Genomic DNA, 19,938 nt, shown 5'->3' with positions numbered 1-19,938 from the left:
AATTGTTTATTTCATTTTACAAGCAAACTAGACTCTAAAATCATATGGAACAGTTTCTAGAAATTATCATGTTTAGGGAATTATTGAACCAATGCATGTATATATGTTACAGTAAATAGGTGAAATTAGGAATTACACGTAATTACTAAACATTTCAGTAAATACCTGTAATCACTAGCCAATTTAGTAATTACATGTATTTACTAGTTGATTCAGTGATTACTGGTATTTACTGATTATTTTAGTCATTTTTACAGCTATTTACTGACTTGATTTTTTTGTTTTAAAATTAAAGACATAATTCAAGATACCAAACAAGAAAGTACAGGGATAGGGATTTTTTGGGCTTATACTTAAGGATTAAGGAATATAAGGCACATAAAAAGTGCATACTCTTTAGAGTTTGTGAATCGAAACTGAATAATGGTGGTTTAATACGTTTTGAAACTCCCTAAAAATCAGCACGCAAGACATTGATATCAATCCAAAATTTAGACAGACATTTGTGGGAAGTTTGAAGTGATATTGATTTGAAAATTGGTAAAAAGTTTTATCCAGACAAGTTATAGATGAAGTTGGCATTTTGTTTCAGGCTGATGATTGTGTACAGAGTTGTGGTCCTTGAACATTGAAAATTTACTCCACACTTACCCTTATGCTTGTAAATATTGATTTCAGAATTGGTATTAAGTTGACAAATTGCAGATCAAGTTCAAATTTTGTTTATATCTGATGATTTTCTACATATCTTATATATTCATTTTGTGGCATATATGACCCCCCCCCCCCCACCCAAAAAAAAAAGCAATTTAAAGAAAACACTGATATACATTTAACTCAAAAATATAAATCATGTTAATTGATGAATAAATTGAGTTAAAAACAAATCAGGTGAGCGATTCAGGATCTTGAGAGCCTATTGTTTATATTAATTTTGCTTTTCATGTTGCCCAATGACAAAAGTTAAAATCCTTTTTCTAAATAGTTCATCAGTTTTCCTAGTTTCTCGTTTTTATATAGGGGGACTGTTCTTTCCCCCATTTGAATGGTTTTACACTAGTTTTTTTGGGAGGCTTTTATAGCTTGCTGTTTGGTGTGAGTCAAGGCTAAGTATTGAAGGCCATAATTTGATATATGTACAATGGTTTACTTTAAAAGAAAATATACGTTACTTGAATTGAGAGTTTTCTAATTTGCATTCATACCACATCTTCCTATATCTATAAACTATAAAATTGAGAAAGGAAATGAGGAATGTTTCAAAGCGACAACAATGACTACGTCTGTCGGACATTTGTGATGAATCTTATCTTTTTGTGGATTGAATAAGTCACCTTAAAATTTCACCCCTTTTGTTGACATTATTTTCATTTTTGTCGAGCATGCATGTGACTTTTATCGCAAAAACACGAGACATAGTGAACCAACCTATGTTCCGTCATCAGCGGCTTAATTTTGATAACTTTCTTAAATTATCCTGATTTCTACCAAACTTGAAAAGAAGCTTGTTTATGATCATAAGACAAATATTAAGAGGTAAATAAATCATGTAAAAATAAAATCCTTTTTTTCCGCATTTTATTAAACATGTTATAATGAACTTGTTTGTAGTTTTCATGCCATTTAACATTAACTTTTCACTATGACTGGGTTTCCACCAAACTTGGACAGAAGCTTGTTATTGCGATCATAAGATAATATCTTGAAGTAAAGTTTGTAAAATAATACTTTTATCGTATAGTACTTATAGCTGATCTTAGTTTTTTCCAAGTTAATTAATTTACATTCAAAGAGTAAATTATTAACTTGCAAGTGCACAACTCATCAACCATGTTTCTCAGCATATTTAACAAAATAGAACCAGTGAGATTGCCTGCTAAAAGTGAATTCTAATTTCATTATAATTAATGACTTAACAACACAAAAATCATATTTAATTTGCTATATATTTCGTAGCTTATGCACCAATAACAAAAAAGAACATTTTAGGTTGATCACTTTCAAAGAGTATTCACTGATCTTCTAGTAGGTATTACCATAACTTTTGATCAGCTGACCATATTACAACAATGTTTTAACAGTTAGTAAATAGGTGTAAAAGATCATTTAAAAATTAGTAATTACTGGTAATAACTGGGCAGTTTTAGGAAATACCTGTATTTACTAAGTGCATCGGGAATTACATGTAATTCCTGAATTTTAGTAATTACATGTAATTCCTAATTTCATCTATTTACTGTAACATATATACCATGTATACTAAACTAATATGCATAATTTTATACATTTATTATAAATCCATAACATATAATCGACAAAAAATATTTCTTTAAGGAAAATATACTGTAAATTAAGTTTTGTGTTGTTACAAATGTATGATAAAGAGTTATTACAATGACCTTTATAAACAATGAACTCAGAACCAGAGAGCATGGGAACAATAAGTGAGATGGTAGACATGCAAGAGTGAGGTTTCTTTTTTTTTTATATTTTCCATTTCTATTTTGTTGATAAACACTACAATAATTTATGGACCTATGGGCGGTACGAAGAGGAAAATATGGACTGTCAAACAGATAAATGACCTATAAAACATGCTTAAAACAATCTAAATGTTCATATAAACCCACTAAGAAGGCTATATTATTCTTCAATTATCTAAAAATCATTTTTATTGTACAAAAACTTTCATATTTAAAAACATCACCGTGGCCATAATGCGAAACTAAATTTCTATCTGTTTATTGCTACCTAAATGTGGAATATCATTTGCTTAATAACTGCTCAAAAACATCACCGATAAATTCTTGTATCGAATAACAAAATTTGGGTTTCAAATGCATGAAACCTAAACTTTTACCCTTAAAATCAAAAGAATGTCAAAGTTGAAAATCAAAACAAGGGAGTGATAGGGAAGATAAATTTTGTTGACTAATCCTGACAAAAAAAATAAGATTGTTTGTAAACAGGTAAAGCAATGATTTCCATATTATCAATCAATGAACAGACCTAGATAAGTCTTTATTATACTTTTGCACATGTCTGTCTGTTTGTCTGTTTATTTCTTTTCAGAGTAAATTTTGTGGTAAAGATTCTATTATTCCTTTTGAAGATTTAGAGTATTACTACAGGTGAAACAGGCACTTAACATTAATTAGCAACTAGCACTGAATATTTGGTTAAGGTCATACAACCATTTCATATGGACCTATACATAATCTAGCATGTCTGCCTACACTATCACATTTCTGTAGTCCTTCAAATTTGAACTGTAAAATGAGGGTCAAAACAGTAATTTTGCAAGTCATTTAAAAAGTTCAAATGATAATGATTTTGTTTACTAAGTGTCAAGTTGATGTGACCAGAACTTTATTGCTAACTTCCTTATTATAAATTAAAACTTTAAATGTACTGAATTTGCACTATCAGTCATTTCCATGTTCAGTGAACAGTGAATTGAGATCCATTCCATACTTTAATTTGGTATACCATTTAAAAAGTTCATGTCATAAAACTTACTTCAAGTTGATATTCATAACATGTGAACTTTCTAAAATAAAACCTTTTACATTAATTTTCAAATAATATTAAGATAATTGAAATGGTACAGGAATTTTTTAGCTTAGACTGGGAAATTTTTCCAATAATAGTCCAAACTCTTAAAATGGAACAGGTGGACTTGCAGACTAACTGAAGGATGTACCTAAAGACTAGACTAAATAATGCACCTCCTCTATCTAAGTATAGATTATTGGGTTTTCTATGCACCTCCTCTATCTAAGTATAGATTATTGGGGTTTCTATGCACCTCCTCTATCTAAGTATAGATTATTGGGTTTTCTATGCACCTCCTCTATCTAAGTATAGATTATTGGGTTTTCTATGCACCTCCTCTATCTAAGTATAGATTATTGGGGTTTCTATGCACCTCCTCTATCTAAGTATAGATTATTGGGTTTTCTATGCACCTCCTCTATCTAAGTATAGATTATTGGGTTTTCTATGCACCTCCTCTATCTAAGTATAGATTATTGGGTTTTCTATGCACCTCCTCTATCTAAGTATAGATTATTGGGGTTTCTATGCACCTCCTCTATCTAAGTATAGATTATTGGGGTTTCTATGCACCTCCTCTATCTAAGTATAGATTATTGGGGTTTCTATGCACCTCCTCTATCTAAGTATAGATTATTGGGGTTTCTATGCACCTCCTCTATCTAAGTATAGATTATTGGGGTTTCTATGCACCTCCTCTATCTAAGTATAGATTATTGGGGTTTCTATGCACCTCCTCTATCTAAGTATAGATTATTGGGTTTTCTATGCACCTCCTCTATCTAAGTATAGATTATTGGGGTTTCTATGCACCTCCTCTATCTAAGTATAGATTATTGGGGTTTTCTATGCATTAATATTGTAAAATAGCAGCAGTTGAAGCCACAATGAGAACGAGCTGATGGTACGAGAATTACAGAGCAACTAAGCGATAGGCCTAAGGGAATGACAATTAGGCAGAAATATTAAACCATGGAAATAATTTGAAGGAGACTAGAAGGCGTTTTTAGAACATACATGTATTATCTGATGTCCTACTTTTCCAAATGTTGCTCAATGGTTGGCTTTTTGTCCTTATATTGCATTGCTACACCTCTGTACCAGGTATGGGGAAGATATTTAACCCTGCAAAATTCTGTATCCGCCTGTCCCAAGTCTGAAGCCTTTAATTCAGTGGTTCTTACTTGTTGCTGTATATCATATTTGTTTTCTGTTTATTGTTTTTGTGCATAAACCTAAGTTAAATTATTTCTCATTTGATGTTTGGGGGCCTTTTATAGCTTACTAAATTGCATTATTGGTTTTGCACATCATTGAAGGTCGTACCTTGACCTGTAATAACTTACTTCTACATCATTTGTGATCTGTTTGAGATTTGTCTCATGCCTCATTGGCAATCATATAAGCTTTTCTTATTGCTATATATATGCATTCTGCAACCTTCTAATTTATCACATTTGTCTTTTAATGATTTCAAGGGTAAAGTTTGAACCAGGATATATTTCACAAAGTACAAAATTTCCATAGGCTTAATTGCAGAAGTTTCGCAAACCAAGAAATAAAATACCAACAAAAATACATTTTATTCTCAATCCTTGAAAAATTAGTTATCACCAAAATTAATGAATCCATACTACTTGATAAAAAAAAGAAAAACAGTGTTCAAATTTTGACATATGCATTTGAAGTGAGTTCATTTGTATAACTAGACAGGTATAGTGTTTCTGACACTTACAATCAAAAGTTTAGTCACTAAATCATCTAAAACGTCATTTGTTCACCTTCACCCATTTTTTTCAGTTAAGACACAGTTTTTATCCCCCACAGGCAGACTACAAATTTCTAAACATCAACTGTTACTATCAATAATAGATATATATACACTGGTATGTTTTATGAAAGTTTGTATGTTATTAGGGTATTACATCTATGGGGTATGTAAGTTAGATTTTTCAACTTTAATAAACTAGAGGCTCTAAAGAGCCTGGTGCTCACCTTGGTCTATGTGAATATTAAAAATGGACACAGATGGATTCATGACAAAATTGTGTTTTGGTGATGGTGATGTGTTTGTAGATCTTACTTTACTAAACATTCTTACTGCTTACAATTATCTCTATCTATAACAGTACTTTCTGTGGAAAATGTTATTGAAAATCTTCAAATTTTAAGAAAATGGTTAAAAATTGATTATGAAGGGCAATAACTCCTTAGGGGGTCAATTGACTATTTTGGTCATAATGACTTAGTTTTAGTTCTTACTAGCTGTACATTATTGCTGTTTACAGTTTATCTCTATCTATAATAATATTCAAGATAATAACAAAACTAGAGGCTCTAAAGAGCCTGTGTCGCTCACCTTGGTCTATGTGCATATTAAACAAAGGACACAAATGGATTCATGACAAAATTGTATTTTGGTGATGGTGATGTGTTTGAAGTTCTTACTTTACTGAATGATTTTGCTTCTTACAATTATATCTATAATGAACTTTGCCCATTAGTAACAGAGAACTATATTTGGTAAAAATTTACATAAATTTACCAAATTAATGAAAATTGATAAAAATTGACTATAAAGGGCAATAACTCCTTAAGGGGTCAATTGACCATTTAGGTCATGTTGACTTATTTGTAGATCTTACTTTGCTGAACATTATTGCTGTTTACAGTTTATCGCTATCTATAATAGTATTCAAGATAACCAAAAACGGCAAAATTTCTTTAAAAATTACCAATTGGAGGGCAGCAACCCAACAACCAGTTGTCCAATTCATCTGAAAAATTCAGGGCAGATAGATATTGACTTGATTAACAATTTAACTTCTTGTCAGATTTGCTCTAGATGCTTTGGTTTCATAGTTATAAGCCAGAAACTGCATTTTACCCCTATGTTCTATTTTTAGCCGTGGCGGCCATCTTGGTTGAATGGCCAGGTCATCGGACACATTTTTCAAACTAGATACCCCAAAGATGATTGTGGCCTAGTTGTTTCAGTGGAGATTTTGTAAAAGATTACTTAGATTTATGAAAAATGGTTAAAAATTGACTATAAAGGGCAATAACTCCTAAAGGGGTCAACTGACCATTTTGGTCATGTTGACTTATTTGTAGATCTTACTTTGCTGAACATTATTGCTGTTTACAATTTATCTCTATCTATAATAATATTCAAGATAATAACAAAAAACAGCAAAATTTCCTCAAAATTACCAATTCAGGGGCAGCAACCCAACAACCGATTGACCGATTCATCTGAAAATTTCAGGGCAGATAGATCTTGACCTGATAAACATTTATATCCCCATGTCAGATTTCCTCAAAATGCTTTGATTTTTGAGTTATAAGCCAAAAACTGCATTTTACCCCTATGTTCTATTTTTAGCGGTGGCGACCATCTTGGTTGGTTGACCAGGTCACGCCACACATTTTTTAAACAAGATACCCCAAAGATGATTGTGGCCAAGTTTGAATTAATTTGGCCCAGTAGTTTCAGAGGAGAAGCTTTTTGTAAAAGATTACTTTAATTTACGAAAAATGGTTAAAAATTGACTATAAAGGGCAATAACTCCTAAACGGGTCAACTGACCATTTTGGTCATGTTGACTTATTTGTAGATCTTACTTTGCTGAACATTATTGCTGTTTACAGTTTATCTCTATAATAATATTCAAGATAATAACCAAAAACAGCAAAATTTCCTCAAAATTACCAATTCAGGGGCAGCAACCCAACAACCCATTGACCGATTCATCTGAAAATTTCAGGGAAGATAGATCTTGACCTGATAAACATTTTTATCCCATGTCAGATTTCCTCAAAATGCTTTGGTTTTTGAGTTATAAGCCAAAAACTGCATTTTACCCCTATGTTCTATTTTTAGCGGTGGCGGCCATCTTGGTTGGTTGACCAGGTCACGCCACACATTTTTTAAACTAGATACCCCAAAGATGATTGTGGCCAAGTTTGAATTAATTTGGCCCAGTAGTTTCAGAGGAGAAGATTTTTGTAAAAGATTACTTTAATTTACGAAAAATGGTTAAAAATTGACTATAAAGGGCAATAACTCCTAAACGGGTCAACTGACCATTTTGGTCATGTTGACTTATTTGTAGATCTTACTTTGCTGAACATTATTGCTGTTTACAGTTTATCTCTATCTATAATAATATTCAAGATAATAACCAAAAACAGCAAAATTTCCTCAAAATTACCAATTCAGGGGCAGCAACCCAACAACCGATTGACCGATTCATCTGAAAATTTCAGGGCAGATAGATCTTGACCTGATAAACATTTTTACCCCATGTCAGATTTGCTCTAAATGCTTTGGTTTTTGAGTTATAAGCCAAAAACTGCATTTTACCCCTATGTTCTATTTTTAGCCGTGGCGGCCATCTTGGTTGGTTGACCGGGTAACGCCACACATTTTTTAAACTAGATACCCCAATGATGATTGTGGCCAAGTTTGGTTTGATTTGGCCCAATAGTTTCAGAGGAGAAGATTTTTGTAAAAGTTAACGACGACGACGACGACGGACGACGGACGACGGACGACGGACGCCAAGTGATGAGAAAAGCTCACTTGGCCCTTCGGGCCAGGTGAGCTAATAAAAGGGTTATAAATCAATTGCAGATAAAACTAAGTGTCCGTAAATCTGTTCTCATTTCAATGTATACCGAAAATTAATAATTACCATATTTATTCTTGTACAGGTATATGTGAATTATGATCATCACTGTACAGCAACCCAAAGACGAAGAGGAAAACATTTATGTCCTGCTTTCCCTCAATAAAACACATACATGGATAGGGAAATATTAATGTACATCCCTCCCCCACACAGAAACAAGGACAGAATGCATAAATGATTAAATTTTTAAAACCATTTATTGGAAAGCTGTCCTGAGTATTCAGTGAAAGTTTTTCAGCTTTTTTCTCTTTAAAAAACTAATATTAAGTGATGACTGAATATATGCCAACCAGATGGCCTCAATATCTTAAACTCAAGTTTATCAAGACTGATATAGTTACATACTTATCAAACATTAGGTGAATTTCCTTTAAAAATCACAGTAGGGGATTTTTCAGGAAAGGTCATACAAGTAAAGACAACTGATTAAATCTTTATTCATACAATCATTTTTTTTTACCTTTCAGAATCTCTCACATTTAATATTTTACCTTTCTGCTTGTAACAAAAAAGTCAAATATTTTGCAAACTTTGGTCTGTATAGCAACAAAAACAATAATTTGAATAATATTTACATTGCAAAGGAGTTATTAAAAGAAGCTACGATTATCATGATCAGTTCCTTGTAAACTAGATATTAAGGTAATTTAATACTGCTGACATAGGTGAATATTTCACATTCCTACACCTACTTTCTGTTTGTGTTTTTCCAACTAGTTCCTCCAAAGAAATATTGGTCTATAACAATCTCATGCATTTAAATATTGATCATAACCCTTTCTGTTACAAAGGTACCCTTCTTATTGTATATCTATAGGTAACATAATATGTACCCCATCTTTTTGTAGGTTATCTGTTAAATATTTTTACAATTTTTCATACAATTTTAAGAAAAGGTCATCTTGATTTCTGTTCATGTATTTGGAATCAGCTCGATCTATTTACAATCAAAGTTTTCATCAGGATAAGGTCCTTTTATATTTACTTAGTAACTTAATTTCAGAAGTTTTAATCTTTGTTTTTTTTTATTTTTCCACTCGGTGAACTTTTTGGATATATCTGAAAACATTTAAGGATAATTGGCATGTTACAGAGAGGCATATATAGCCAGTAAAAAAAAAATTGAAGTTGGTGTTCCAGGAAATTTTTACTGCCCAACAACATTTAAAATCAATTTTACACAAAGCTGCTATAGCCTTCTAAATTTTCTTCTCTTGTTATATAAGGAGGGAAATTATAACATCAAATGCGATGTTGTTTTTATTTGGAATTACTTTTTTTTGGTGTTTTACCACAAAGTCTTCTAGTGAATTTATAATAGTTAACATCCTTGCTGAAACAGAACAAACACTGAAGAGATCGAGTTTTCGGTGTTTGCAGGAGAGGTCATATAAATTGCAATAAGGGTTGTGAAGCTGCAGATACAAAAATTGAGCAGAAGAACTGCCACTATATACCTTCTGCTTTAAATGCAGAAATTTGTTTATTTTCTCATTTTATAATTAACTTATTTGAACTATGTGATTTGACCTCCAATCAAGCAATGAATAAGGAAGCAGGAAAAAAATACCGCGAACAAATAACAGTTTATAGACCTGGTATATATAATCTACTTTGACATAATTATGTCTTATGAAACAAATTTTGTAAATTGCATGCTTCTTACAAAAAATAATTTTAGGACCCAAAATTTAGAACCTATAGTACTTACACAGGCTAACATACAGATAACAGAATCTTTAGTACTTACACAGGCTAACATACAGATAACAGAATTTTTAGTACTTGGAGATGCAATAATTTTAATGAAAAACAATTTATCCCTTTTTTTGTAAAATTTCATGACAAATTCACAATATTTAGTTATACCTGTCAATATATATGTCTGGTAAACATCCCTATATTTATGACATAGGTTACAAAAATTACCTTTTTTCAATCTATTAGTAATATTTTAGATACTACTGTTGATTAATGAACTTGTTATATTTATCTAGTTTACACTAACACATAAAGGCATAAGTAAATAAATTTTCTTCTGCTTAAATAAATTATAAATAACATTATATAACTTATATAAGATATCTTCACAATCTTGCATTTTAATAGAAAGCAGTAAAATTTTAGAAAAATGTGCATGGCTGTACATAGTCATATTTGGAAGAAATAATTTCAGTACTGCAATTGAAATCCCCATGAATATTTAATTATTCCTATCCTACTTTTACTCATAGAAAACTAGCCATATTAAGAGATATGTTTAATGATATTATTTACCTTACTGACAATAGCTATCCACTGTTATTTTAACTTTGTTAACTTTTCAGCCGACAGAAACTTGACCTAAATCTGTCGACCAATAAGATTGTTTTCCATATATAGACTAACTAAAAATAATACATGATTCACTTAGACTATTTCTTGGTAATACAACAAGGTCATAATGTAAAACATTTCACCGTCTACATCTCCCTCCAACTTTATAATACTACAGTTTCTAAGAAATCGTTATACAAGAGATATACATGTAGTAATGTGTCTCTGTGAAAAAGTTAAGAATTTTTTATAAATTCATTTAACACCCACTAGTAATTTTAAATAAATTTTACACCCACAATAAATTTCAATAAAGAATAATTTTTTGATTATCAAAAAAACCCTACTAAACTATGTACTCAACATCAAAGGAAAATAACAAAACAATTATCCTGACAACCCAAAATAAAGGATCATACTTTTGATTTTAGTATTTAGTCTTTTCTATCATGATCCCAACTCATGCAACTTAAGCATGTAAAGAGTTAGATAGTGATATAGAAAGTATCAAACTTACAGAAAATTCACACTACTTCAATAACCAATATGTAGGAGGGCATTTTGGAAAATAATATACCTAAATATATATATCAAATTTATTAGCAACTATTTATTCTGAATTAAGAAAGTGACACCAATGACAGATCTACGAAAAAGGGGGCCTAATTTTTTCAAGAATGGATGCATGAAGATTTTCAAGACCATCAAGTCAAATGAGAGATATTTATGTAACTCCTTCATTAGACCCTCAAAACAATATCAAAAATAAAGAAAAATTAAGATATTGCTATTCCAATTCTACAATGATACGAATGACAGAATTTATGTTAACATATTTTCCAAAAACCATGGAAATGAGAATGTCAATGAACAATCCAAAGCTACCACTGACACATAATAATAAATGAGAATGTGCTACAACTACAATCAAAATAGATAATGGACACAGAAAACAAAGATACATTCAAAATGGAAACAAGAAATATGTTAACTTTCGATTAACAGATGTGTTCAAACTGTACCTAACCTGTTACTGGTTCTAAACACTAATTAAATAGAGTGCTGGTTCTAAGCATTATGATACTGTTTAAATATAAAATTGAGTGGATATCTCTAATCTAACCATCATCCATCTAACTCTTTATTCACAAAATAAAATTATCAAATTTCTAATGGCTTAATACTACCTGTACTAACGATGATCATTTCAAACTGATGAAAAAAGGTTTCACACAAATTTGTTTCCCTTGGCTAATTTAGACTGGTTCTATAGCAAACTAAATATCTTACTCTTCATCCTATTGTTTGAATTTTAGACTTATAAAATTCTTTTTCTTATTCTTATTATTCCATACAAAGGATGATTATTTCAAACAGATGTATAGGCGTTTAGGTGAATATTTGTGGACGACACCGCCAATGGTATGTAGTATTGTTATGTCTTGCTTTTGCGACAAAAGACACAGGCTCGACAAAAATGTATGTCCCTAACCCTATTTAGTTGGGTGAGTTTTCATCACAATTTTATCAATTTTCAAGAATTAAAAACTATTCCAGATGCCAACAATTCCTTGTTGTAAAGGACCACCAGAAAGTCTGACAGACAGGGTGTAAACCTAGTGCAAAACTTAAGTCCCCTTAGTTTGTAGCGGACTTTATAACAGACAATTGTAGTTAAGTGATGTGCGATATCATTGGCGGATCCAGGGGGGGTTCTGGGGGTTGGAACCTCTCCTTTTTTTTGGCCGATCAAGGCATTTGAATGGGGACATATAGTTGGAACCCCCCCTTTATCCTGTGTTGGGAACCCAACCCCCCTTTTTTAAAATGGCTGGATCAGCCCCTGGATATATAAAAACAACGTTGTATTAAAAAAAAAACAATCAACCAATAACATGAAGTATAAAATTGAGAATGGAAATGGGGAATATGTCGAGACAACAACCCAACCAAAGAGCAGACAACATCCATAAAATTATTTAAAAATATATAAATTTACAAAAATGCGGTGGGGTTAAAGATGTTTGTGAGATCTCAACACTTGGACAGAAACCAAGCATTAAAAATATTGCCAATATTCTTTACAAAGAAGTCATTAGATATATATCATATAAAGATATAGGAAGGTGTGGTATGAGTGCCAATGAGACAACTCTCCATCAAGTAAGTTTATAAAAGTAAACCATTATAGGTCAAGGTACAGTATATACATCATGTACATATAGTATTTTTAAACTTTTCATTCAACAATCTTACCCATCCTTTATATGAACCTACAAACTTCCTGTCAACAGGATAAGTAGTCTTTGTATATTCCAATTAAAATAACCTTCACCCATACGTTAATGTTCAAGAAAGTTTTAAAACAAACAACTTGACATATTTTTTTAAAAATTGGGATGATTTAGATCTTGACATTGTGATGAGTAAAGCTCTTTTCAGCTGATTGTTACAGTTTGTTCCTATATTGTACTGTGACACCATTGTCCAGTTATGGGATAGTTGAAAGCCTTGACACAAACACATCATAGTGAACCAAATCAAAACATTTATATACTATTAAAAAAAACCTCAAACTTAAAATGTATTCTAACTGTTATAATAACATGTGATGATTTTAAACAGGGAACTGAACAAAATACAAGAGGCTGTCACAACGACAGCAAACCGGATTTATTAACATTTATTTGTGTCCTGGCAATATCACAAAAACCATAACTGATGAACGGTGAAAGTGAAAATCATTAATATCAATTTTGATCTCCATTTTGCCATCAGTACCAACATTTGAAAAGCTTATGTTAAATGGTACATGAGAAAATGCAACAACATGAATGGAAAACCTATTTTTCGACCTTTCAAGGTCATAACTCCTGTACGGTAAAACAACATATTAAAATTTGAAAAGCTTTGGTGGAACAGTTAATGAGTAAATGCACTGACACGACTGGAAACGCCATTTTTCAATCTTTCAAGAACCATAACTCCTGAACGGTAAAAGTCAAAATCGTCAATATAGGACTTGACCTCCATTTTGTCACCAGTAACAACATATTAAAATTTGAAAAGCTTTGATTGAACAGTTCATGAGTAAATGCACGGACACGACTGGAAACACCATTTTTCAATCTTTCAAGAACCATAACTCCTGAACAGTAAAAGTCAAATTCGTTATTATTGAACTTGACCTCCATTTTGTCATCAGTAACAATATATTAAAATTTTGGAAGCTTTGGTTGAACAGTTCATGCGTAAATGCACGGACACGACTGGAAACGCCATTTTTCAATCTTTCAAGAACCATAACTCCTGAACGGTAAAAGTCAAAATCGTCATTATTGAACATGACCTTCATTTTGTTCTCAGTAACAACACATTAATAATCTAAAAGCTTTGGTTGAACGGTTCATGAGTAAATGCATGGACAACATTTGGTTGCCACCCGCCTGACCGCCATACATCCCCAAATCAATAACCGACATTTTTGTCACAAAAATCCGGTTAAAAATCCAAATACCCAATTTTTTTAAATCCTTAAAGAGCAAAACAAGAATGTGTCCATAGTACACGGATGCCCCACTCGCACTATAATTTTCTATGCTAAGTGGACTGTGAAATTGGGGTAAATACTCTAATTTGGAATTTAAAGTATACAGATCGTATCATAGGGAACATGTATACTAAGTTTCAAGTTGATTGGACTTCAACTTCATCAAAAACTACCTTGACCAAAAACTTCAACCTGGAATTTGCACTATCATTTTCTATGTTCAGTGAATCGTGAAATTGGGGTCAAAACTGTAATAAATTTGGCATTAAAATTAGAAAGATCATATCATAGGGCACATGTGTACTAAGTTTCAAGTTGATTGGACTTCAACTTCATCAAAAACTACCTTGACCAAAAACTTTAACCTGAAGCGGGACAGATGGACGAACAAACAGACGGACGGATGGACGAACAGACGCACGCACAGACCAGAAAACATTATGCCCCTTTGCTATCGTAGGTGGGGCATAATAAAAAAAAGATGAAAATTATTATATAAGTTGCTTAATTAATCAATTAAATGCAGAATTCACCAACTAAATGCTGAAATATATGTGCAGATTTCACAAAAAACCTTACAAATATAGATTTATTTCATCTTCCAGCCATTGTTCAACTACTAAATTGTCTGTTTTACTTACTAGTACACTTGGTACAATAAAAAACCTGATAATAAATTGTTCAAATAAGGCCTTTGAAAATAGTGGAATTAATTACTTTTGGAGTGTCAAAAACTCATTGGAAGTACTTGATAAATTGCATGCATATATTGGTGATTTTGAATCTGTTCAAAGTTTTGATTTTTCTACCCTATATACCACTTTGCCTCATATTCTTATTAAGAAAAAATTCACATCCCTAATTAACTGGGCATTTAAAAAGTCGGAATGCGAGTACATATGTTCAAACTCTTTTAGATCATTTTTTAGTAGCAATAAACAAAAGAACTATGTCAATTGGACATGCTTTGATACTATTTATGCACTTGAATTTTTACTTGATAACATTTTTGTTCGCTTTGGAGATTCCGTATATCGTCAAGTTATTGGAATTCCAATGGGGACTAACTGTGCACCACTTATTGCGGACCTGTTTTTGTATTGTTATGAGTTACAATTTATGACTAAAATTAGCAAAGACCCATCAAAACAACATTTGATACAAAAATTTAACAATACTTTTAGATATTTGGATGATATATTGGCTCTAAATAATGACGACTTCAGTATGTATACTAAAGAAATTTATCCTGTAGAACTTACTTTAAATAAAGCTAATGATAACAATGACCACTGCCCTTTCCTCGATCTTGATATCTATATCATAAACGGGAAGCTTAATACAAAAATTTATGATAAAAGAGATGATTTTTCATTTCCTATTGTTAATTATCCATTTTTAGATGGTGACGTTCCCTTGTCACCATCTTATGGTGTTTATATATCTCAACTTGTACGATTCGCTCGTGTATGTAACAATGTATTAGATTTTAGCGAGAGAAATTTATGTATTACTGAAAAATTATTACACCAGGGTTTTCGATATCACAAACTGGTCAAAACATTTACTAAATTTTATCACCGGTATAAGGAAATAATTCGTAAATATAACTCAACATGCAGACATCTTATACGTTCAGGTATTTCACATCCAAAATTTTATGGAAATATTCTTTATAAAGCACAAAAATGTCAGTATTCTCCTCAGAAACTAACAAAACCTTTAAATAGACTTATTAAAAGGGGATATAGTTACGATACTGTTGTCAGGTCATTAAAGATTGCATATTTTGGATTTAACATTGATTCACTGATAGGGTCTTTGCATCGGAACTAAACACATTTATTTCTAAAAAAACAGTTGTTGGCATGACACGGGTTATGTTCTTCTCATATATTTTATGATAGTATGATACTAAACCCCTAACGGGAGGGATTGTACCTGATATTCATATGATGAAGACATAATCTTTCAATCAGTTTAATTGAGGTCTGGAGCTGGCATGTCAGTTAACTGCTAGTAGTCTGTTGTTATTTTTGTATTATTGTCATTTTATTTATTTTCTTTTGTTACATCTTTTGACATCAGACTCGGACTTCTCTTGAACTGAATTTTAATGTGCGTATTGTTATTCTTTTACTTTTCTACATTGGCTAGAGGTATAGGGGGAGGGTTGAGATCTCATAAACATGTTTAACCCCGCCACAATTTTGCGCCTGTCCCAAGTCAGGAGCCTCTGGCCTTTGTTAGTCTTGTATGATTTTAAATTTTAGTTTCTTGTGTATAATTCGGAGTTTAGTATGACGTCCATTATCACTGTACTATTATGCATATTTTAGGGGCCAGCTGAAGGACACCTACGGGTGCGGGAATTCTCGCTACATTGAAGACCCATTGGTTGCCTTCGGCTGTTGTTTGCTCTATGGTCGGGTGGTTGTCGCTTTGACATATTCACCATTTCCTTTCTCAATTTTAGATTTGACTTTTCTATAGGTGCTAAATAATAAGCAGATGTAATAATAAATAAATAAGCTTAATTTAGACATGTTAGAGTTGATAAAGTATACAAGCAGAGACAACATACAATGAGCTTTTAACAAATAGATGTCAATCATTTTCAATTTGTGATACAATTCTATATTTTATTTTGGCTTCTGGAAAGTTTATCATCTAAATTTGGATGTAGTATCTAGTTTCCATCAACATGTTATTTATATTGCTATGTATAGTTTTGTATACATTTATATGATGTGTAAAATTGTAATTCTACCCATTGTATATAAATTATTTGTCTCTATAATGTTATATTTCAGAAATAAAATTATGTGTGCTTTTTTTTAATATTAGCAGAAATTGTAAAGCGATTTCATTATACAAGATCTGCGACTCATAAACAACTGAATATCAGGGTCATATATGTCCAAAAAGATTTCTAAGTTTTAACAAATACATAGATATAGGAAGATGTGGTACATTTATGAGTGCCAATCAGACAACTCTCCATCCAAGTAACAATTTATAAAAGTTAAATAACCATGCATGTATGAGACTTTCAGGGGCAGATCCAGCCAATTTTAAAAGGGGGTCCAACCCAGGACAAAAACATTGATCTTCAAAGAAAAAAGGGGTAGTTAAAACTCCTGGAATCCCAAATCTCCTACAATTGATTTTTGTCATATCTTAGCAAGAACTGTTAGAACTAAAACACTTTTTAAATATAGATATATTTGCTGACTTTAAATGAAATTTACCTACATTTTTCTATAATCAGCAGCCAAAGTTATTATATATGTATACCAATGTATTATGAAAATGAAAGTGGCTTATAGCAGACCTGCCAACTATCCCGATTTTCGCGGTATCATCCCGATTTTTATCCCTCAACCCGAATCCCGATATCGGGATCGTAAAACTAGTCAAAATCCCGATTTTCACCAAATATACCCGAAAAAATTATTGTTTACCGATTTTGAAGTTTTTCTGATCAATTTTAAAAAATCTATAATTTTACCTGGGGACATATTATGACAAGTTAACGACCCTACGCTAATCAACAGTCACAACAGGTGTCATAATTATTGGTTGTATGTAATCAGATTACCTAATGGGTCGTAACAGTCCTCAAAATTAATTTGTATACACAAATTTGGTCAAACAGCCTTTCATTTTTAATCAATTTATCATACAAGCACAATTTGCAACATTTGCCGTAGTTCCACAACAAAATCATAATTAATTGAAAGATGAGAACTGTAATGAACTCTCAAGAAAACATCGTCTATCTTGAAATCTGTTTAATTTTTTAAACCAGACATCGTGTGTCTGTTGATTTAAAATGGACGCCATTTTGTATTCACTTCTACTGTGTTACTGTATAAGCCTCCGCCAGTAAGAGCACCTCTGAATACAAAGAAAGATAACTCAAATTTTATCCATTTTCTCATTGACACTGATAAGACCATAAGTAAGACTAAATCAAAATCTGTCTTCATCCTTCTAACTTTAGGACATGTAGTTTTAGGTCTTTTGAGTCAAGGTTCATAGATAAAAAGGTCTTTGGAGGGGGGAAAGAGGGGTCTCTACTTTGAATCCTTTATTTTTAATACCATTTTTCTCTATTCTTCAGTTATTTTGTCAATTTTATAAATTAATAGCACAAGAATCATGCAAATAAAAGAAATCAAAGCCTACAAGCTCATCAGTAATATACCTAAAGAAAAAAGAAGAGAACTTAGACTATATATTTTAGGAGTAAAAAACAATGCACACAGAAAAGTCGCTAAAATTGTAACCCTTAAAAATTTAGTCGCGCGCTAAATCCCCCATGGAGATTTTCAAAAGTTGGCAGGTCTGTTATAGTGCCAGCAATTTTATTACTGGTTATACAAATATCTTACTTTAAAAATAAAAATAACTTACTAACATATAAATCATTCAATCAATTGAAAACTATGTCTGTTTTAGGTTTCAGAGTTGCCAATAGCTGTATAAGTTGGACTGTAAATAGCCTACAGTAAACAGGTTAGCCCAAGATATTTTTCCTTATAGGGGATTTCCCACATAGAGTTATCTCCCCGTATTATTAGAATAGCTAAAACATGTATAACAGTTCCGACCTTAATATATATATTCAATATTTTCAGTGTTTATATCTATTTTCGAGTTATGTTTAGCATAATCATTATGAAATTACAAATTAAAAAAAAAGTTCTTTTTGTGTCTGTTAATCTTTGATATACAATGCGGTCCGAGTACACAGTTATTTCGTAGTGCATTTCTTTTAAACAATAAATGAAAATTTTAAAAATCCCACCTGCGCTTTCTCAATAATATTTTTACAGTGTGTTGTACTACTTTTGGGACAAATTATATCAAAATTATAGAAAACTTCATCAGCTCTTACTCAAAATATGGACAATTTTATGTTATTAAGGGGTCTTGAAATCTTTTGACAGCTTCTGAAGTGCTTATTTTTTACCTTTTTCAGCTGGACCTAATCACTACTTTACATTAATATTTATGACCCAAATTTTTTTTTACAGTGTCATTTCACCCCCTACTTGCTATATGAGGCATAAAACATGGAGAAATAAATTTGGAAGGGGTATAAAAAAAAGTTGTCAAGTAACACACTGTCCGCACTAAGGACTATATTCGTGGACAAAGAAAATCAAAGGACGATAACTGTGTATTCAGACCATGCATATTTACAACAAAAATTAGTTCACAAGAAGTCTTTTTAGAATATGTCTTCTGATATAATAAGCAATAGGAGGTTTTTGGGTAAAGATTGCATGATTTCTAAATCTTCCAAGGTTTATCATTAATTTTGAGATGCACTTAATATAGTGCATTGATCAAAACATTCTAAACATCCTATCAATGAAATATATATAAAAAAGAAAATTTGATATGATTGAAAATGAGACAACTCTCCACAAGAGACCAAATGACACAGAAATTAACAACTATAGGTTACCATACGGCCATCAACAATGAGCAAAGCCCATACCACATAATCAGCTATAAAAGGCCCTGAAATGACAATGTAAAACAAGCGGCCTAATTTATGCACAAACAAGAATGTGTCCTCAGTACACAAATGCCCCACTCGCACTATCATTTTCCATGTTCAGTGGACCGTGAAATTGGGGTAAAAACTCTAATTTGGCATTAAAATTAGAAAGATCATATCATAGGGGACATGTGTACTAAGTTTGAAGTCGATTGGACTTAAACTTCATCAAAAACTACCTTGACCAAAAACTTTAACCTGAAGCGGGACAGACGGACGGACGGACGGACAAACGAACGGACGGACGG

At 31.8% G+C, this 19,938-nt stretch overlaps 1 protein-coding gene across 4 annotated transcripts in view; it reads right to left on the bottom strand.

Annotated features, from left to right (window-relative positions):
- Positions 1-18,681, bottom strand: part of LOC143065399 (uncharacterized) — a 43,565-nt gene extending 24,884 nt beyond the window's left edge. The window contains exon 1 of one of the 4 annotated variants that reach the window (XM_076238948.1): positions 18,535-18,681. The gene's annotated coding sequence lies outside the window, so the exon portion shown is untranslated. Of the gene's footprint in view, positions 1-10,526; positions 10,608-18,512 lie in introns of those variants that run through there. The other 3 variants (XM_076238946.1, XM_076238950.1, XM_076238947.1) reach the window with 3 other exon arrangements.
- Between the last annotated feature and the right edge of the window lie 1,257 nt (positions 18,682-19,938).

This window comes from Mytilus galloprovincialis, chromosome 2, assembly GCF_965363235.1.
Source record: "Mytilus galloprovincialis chromosome 2, xbMytGall1.hap1.1, whole genome shotgun sequence".
NCBI classification, from domain to species: Eukaryota; Metazoa; Mollusca; class Bivalvia; order Mytilida; family Mytilidae; genus Mytilus; species Mytilus galloprovincialis.
Note: the sequence above shows the minus strand (reverse complement) of the source record. Positions and strands in the feature narration are given on the sequence as shown.